Source organism: Dermacentor variabilis, unplaced genomic scaffold (assembly GCF_050947875.1).
Source record: "Dermacentor variabilis isolate Ectoservices unplaced genomic scaffold, ASM5094787v1 scaffold_12, whole genome shotgun sequence".
Taxonomy (NCBI): domain Eukaryota; kingdom Metazoa; phylum Arthropoda; class Arachnida; order Ixodida; family Ixodidae; genus Dermacentor; species Dermacentor variabilis.
Window position 1 is genome coordinate 21,916,746 of NW_027460280.1, and position 5,823 is coordinate 21,922,568.

Here is a 5,823-nt window from a genome sequence, read left to right on the forward strand (position 1 = left end):
GACGATAATACAGGATATCATGCTGGTCGAGATAGCCGAGCAGGTGTTTGGATATGATGTGTTCAAGTAACTTCGAAACTGTACTAGTGAGCGAGATCGGGTGATAATTACTAACGGAATTATTTCCGCTTTTATGAACCGGTACAACTTTTGCTCGCTTCCACTCAGTTGGAAAGCATCCGCTACTAAAAGAAGACTGAAAAATTTTGGACAAGTATTTAGATACCCATTCAGCGTATCTATATAAAAACTCATTAGGGATACGATCTGGACCTTGGCTTTTCTTAATGTCAATATGTAATAGCTGATTTAGAGCACCTTGCTCGTCAATCTGTAAATCAGCAATAGGAGGTCTTTCAGTTTCAACATTAAAAGGAGGCAGTATACCATTATCACGTATGCAAACAGATGAAAAATACAGATTAAAATCTTCGGCACGCTTATGGGCGTTCTCCTCGGTCTGAGCAGGATGCAGAACTTGAGACGGATTTATATAGCGCCAGAATTTGTCCCGTGACTCGCGAAGAAATTTTGTGAGCGTCACATTATAGAATATCGCTTTTGATTCCTTAAGAAGTCTCTTTAAATCCTGACTCATGCGGCGAATACATAGTTTACTTTCAGGGTTTGGGTTGGGTGAGTAAGCCTTACGTTTGCGTTTAAGTCTTTGTTTGAGATGAAGTATATCTCTAGTCATCCAGGGATTCTTTTCATTCGTGCGCTTAGTTTTCTTAGGAATAAAGTGATTAAGGCACCGTTCTGCTAATTCCGAAAAGAATTCCCATAGTTGGTCCGTGCTAGCACCTAAGTCATACAGCTGCGTGAAATCTGAATATGAATAATCAAGACAGTCTATCACAGCAGCGTCATCAGCGTCATGAAAATTAAAGAAACTTTTTTTGAACGAAGTACTTATGACATCTGGTGATGCCTTTAATGACAACAAAACTATCCTGTGATCTGACAAGCCCTCCAGTGATTCACATTCGCAGACAGAACTTCGTATTCGTTCGGAAACAAAAATTAAATCAAGTATGGATGATGTTGTAGGACATATCCTTGTGTAATCAAACACAACTTGAACTAAATTATGACAAAAAGCCAATTCAAGTAACTGCTCACAACTAGGCACTTCTCGTGTTCTCGTGCACTTCTCGATGCTGGGCATCCCAGCCCGCATTCAGAAAGCTTTTCGTTGGTAAGCGTTCTTTTTCATTGGTCGTACGCCTATTCAAATGATATGCCCAACATCAAGATTGTATAGCATTCCCTTTTACGAAAAATTCCAGCCTGAGAGGTTTTTGTCAACAAGGGGCACCGTTTCAAGCAAAATGCTACACTTTGAGCACTGGTTGAGTTGAATTCTGCAAATACATGTCCCCTAAAGCAACCATTTTAAAAAGAGCTTATTTAATAACACTTTGTGCATTAGTGACCGTATTGGCATCGACAACAAGGAAGGATTGTAAACAACCGAGAAAACGCTACGTCACGAATTTTCGTTGGCTACCAGGCTGCTTTCATGTGCTCTTCTTCTCACTTAACCATATCATGACAAGCCAACAAAGACACCAACGAAAACGTAGGGGAAATTACTTATATTTACCAATAGAATAAAAGAAATAAGAAATTAATGGTAATGAACGTGGACGAAAGAACAACTTGCCGCAGGTGGGGAACGATCCCACGTCTTCGCGTTACGCGTACGATGCTTTACGAATTGAGCTACCGCGGCGCCGTTTTGCCATCCACTTTCTGGGGTATTAATGTGTTACTACGACAACTAACCCTGGGAGTGTTATGGCGGAGGATGGGGAAAATCCTTTCTGCCGCAGGTGTCACGATTACGTGATCTTTAAAAAAAATAAATTATGGGGTTTTACGTGCCACAACCACTTTCTGATTATGAGGCAAGCCGTAGTGGAGGACTCCAGAAATTTCGACCACATGGGGTTCTTTAACGTGCACCTAAATCTTAAGTACACGGGTGTTTTCGCATTTCGCCCCCATCAAAATGCGGCCGCCGTGGCCGGGATTCGATCAAGCGACCTCGTGCTCAGCAGCCCAACACCATAGCCACTAAGCAACCACGGCGGGTTACGTGATCTTTTTGGGTGACGGCAACTGGCAAACACAAACACACACACACACACACACACATACATACACGCACACACATACACACACACACGTGCTACCTTAAGGCATCAGTGTTGCCGGATTCGATACCCTCGCTATGCAATGAACACGAAGAAAGCGAGTTAACCGAGGGACCCGATTTTTTTAATCATATCATCAAGAAGCCCCCCCATCAAATAAAGACACCAAGGAAAACACAGGGAAGATTACTTGTACTGACTAATTGAAATAAAAAAATAATGAAATTAAAATTGGATTACAAAACAACTTGCCGCAGATGGGGAACGATCTCACGTGTTCGCATTACGCGAAAAAAGGATGTTACACGGCAGAAAGTATGTTCCACATCCGCCGCCAAGGTCTGTGAGTGGTGGCACTGGCTAACACTCCCAGGGTTACTTCTAGTAGTAACGCATAAATACCCCAGGAAGTGGATGGGAAGATGGCGCCGCGGTAGCTCAATTGGTAGAGCATCGCACGCGTAATGCGAAGATGTGGGATCGTTCCCCACCTGCGGCAAGTCGTTTTTCATCAAATTTCATTAATTTATAATTAATTTATAATTAATTTATTTCAATCCCCGGGGAAACGGGAATAACTGGGCAGTTAGTCCTATAAAGCGCGCTTTCGTCCCTCAAAGGACTAACTGCATGAATGTGCGTGTCGTGTGCAAATTTCGGAGAGTAAGTGTTTAGTCCCTGGTCGGAAAGAGAGCAATGGGAGGACGAACGACAACAGTTACTCCCCACGCATTCCGTTGTTTTCGTCCGTTTCGTGGAGTGATGCGGCGAAAACGGTATTGTCTATAAATTGTCAATAGTTCGAAGTTCATGCACTGTCTATTGAATGCAAAGCAGCACTTTGCCTCATCGTGAGAAAATTGGGTGAAACATAAAAGCTGGAATGTGAAGAGTCATGCCCTTTGTGCGAACAGCATAAGTGAGCGGTACACATTAAACACGCGAGTCATCGATAGACTGCTAGATTTTCTTGGTCAACACTACCTAAGTGCTTTCCGTTCCAAGGAGATTACGAACTTAACTGAAGCGATGTGTAGCTCAAATGGGGCACGCTAAGCGACAGAGGAATTGGCCTTCTCTGTTGTCTTGGGTGCCCCCCGTTTGAGCTCGCTGCGTGTATACATCGCGAAGTGCCTCAGTTCAAGTCACCCTAAGAATATTCGGGCTGATTTGTTTTCGCAGTCGCTTATTGTTGCTAGTGCACGCAGTGTTAGACTCTCCCCGCGTAGCACGCACAAAATGCCGAGTCGCTTTTATATTGCCCCACCTGTGTTTCGCTGCTGATAACCTTGTCTTATTATGGTGTCGGGTCAACCGGCCTGCCGTGGTGAAGTGGTTAGAGTGCCTAACTTGCGAGGGCGTGTGTTCGAACCCCGCTTTTGGACGCCTTTTAGTTCTCTTTTCTTTTTCAGGTCAGTAATTTTTTTATCAGGGTATAGATGCCTAGTTTCATTAATTCCACCTTTTCGGAGCATCGGAAAAGGGCAACCGTTAGTCCTCGAAGGAGTAACCGCATGGAAAGTAACAGTTCATCCCCTCGCACTTACCCCCTAAGGGGAGGAACCATTGTGGCAGATCAGTTCGTCCCCTAAAGGAGTAACCTCAATGCCCGATTTACTCCTTTCCTTCCTAGAGTTCTTAGAGGCAGTGCAAACGTCAATTCGCTCGCTATAGCGAGCGAATTGGGGGCGCTGCCCCTCACTTCAACGCCAACGAAGCGGCGAGAACACAGCCGTCTCGGAGCTCTCAGCACACGCCTCCCTCTGTCACTATCGCAGATTCTTTTCAAGATACGGGCCCGCGCCGTCCCTCTCCAACACTAAGTAAGCGTCCAGAACACCGCGCGCGAAGCTATGAGCAGAAGGCACTCTTTGTCAGCATCGCAGATGGCTCTCAAGGTGCAACATGCGCGGCGGTGCCATAGGAAGCCGCCGCCTTTGTGCGTTTGGTCACGGTTCATAATGGCTCGACGCGGATGGATAACGCGCTAAAGAGCGATAACGACTTACAATGATCGGAATGTCATGAGCGCACTAGGTGCCGCCAACTGAGGTACCTTGCTTGCTTCATCAATGCCACTTGCGCCGCCGTCGGCACTATAGCTCGTGTCGCCACTGCGCTGTCGATAGTACTGGCCTGATCAAGTTTCATAACACTGACAATGACATTGGGCTGCATGGAGATGAGCAAGTGGCACAATGCTTACGCATGCTTAGACAACTCGGAGAGGAGTTCCTGCATGAACTTTTTTTTTTCATTTCTCGCGAGTAGTCGACGTGCCTTTGCACAGGCGCCACACGAGACTTATTGAAGGCCAAACTGCGCGAACACTTGCCGGCGCGCGATAGCTCGCGCTCGCGCGCCTTGCGCTTGCCGCGCCTCGCGAGGAATGGCGGTTTCAAACTACAAGACTCGCGGCAGCGCGCGCCCATTTAGCTCATCATTTTCTCCTTGGTAGACATCGTTTCGTATTTTTTTGAGGCAGCCATAGCACCGATATTTGTCTCGCGAAGAAATGTGTGCTCACACCGCGTTTCGACGCGTGCGATCTGTCCCGCACAATCTGCGCATGCGTAGGCGCGCGGGCGCCTACGCATGCGCCACTGTCACCAGATCGATTTATTGGCTACTTCACGTTGAAGGCTCTTTCGCTCAAGCTGTTTTACAGTTCTTTATTTTGTAACCCTTGATGCCCCGTAAACAATGCTCAGAAAATCACACCGCGAGAACATTAGGAGCCCGAAAGTTAGCAAAACGTGTTTCCTCGGAACTTCGCAAGTTATGTCGACCGGTATGTACGCTGGTGCGGGGAACCACATCGCGCACAGTGGCACCTTTGATTACTGTCACACGAGTGATACTATAATAGAGTAATACCTTAATAGAAATACAATAGTAACGCACGTATGTTAGGTATGGACACACTGTAAAATAATTTACACCCTAAAAGTGAAAAAGGGTGTAAATGTGTCTATAACTCACACCCTTACGTGTCCGTTATATAGATGACACCCTAAAGGTGTGAGCTATAGACACATTTACACCCTTTTTCAACTTTTTAGGTTGTGAATTATTTTACAGTGTGTCCATACCTAACATACGTAAATTCGTAAATTGCAATATATGCCATAAAGTGATTCATTAAAATCTTACCCGGTAAATTTTTGTAAATTTGTTTTGCATTTCTAGTTCTCATGCAACTAATATCGACCTCTATGAGTAACCAAGCTCAATGGCCAGAATAATCATCGAATAGTGCCAGAAGCGACTAGAATCTAATGGAATGGCGAATATTTTACATATAGTTTTAGAATAATAAATAGCTGTTATCAAAATTAATATAAAATTATGTTCACATCCCAGTATTTTTATAATTGGCAAGTTTCTGTCATTAAATAGTGCGTTGTGAAGCGTTGTTTATTAACAGCCCAAACAGAGTATTAGGAGCAAACAAGCGAAGGCACAGGGCTCTTCAGAGAGCGGTAATGATCGCAGTACAGCCTATGAAGAATGGCTACCTTAGTGACGTAGACTGTTCCACTAGGCAAGTTCTCAAGTTTTTTGCCTATACTATGCCCGCGGGGGTGAAAACTTACCGTATTGTTGCTCCAATTTTACGTTTATTTGGGCGCAGTTGATGTGTTTACATATTCAAAAAGTATTC

The 5,823-nt window shown here is 44.8% G+C and overlaps 1 non-coding gene across 1 annotated transcript; it reads left to right on the forward strand.

Moving 5' to 3' along the window:
• Nucleotides 1-2,586: 2,586 nt before the first annotated feature.
• TRNAT-CGU (transfer RNA threonine (anticodon CGU)) lies at nt 2,587-2,658 on the forward strand. Its single transcript has one exon. It is a non-coding gene; the product is annotated as a tRNA-Thr (tRNA).
• Nucleotides 2,659-5,823: the final 3,165 nt, after the last annotated feature.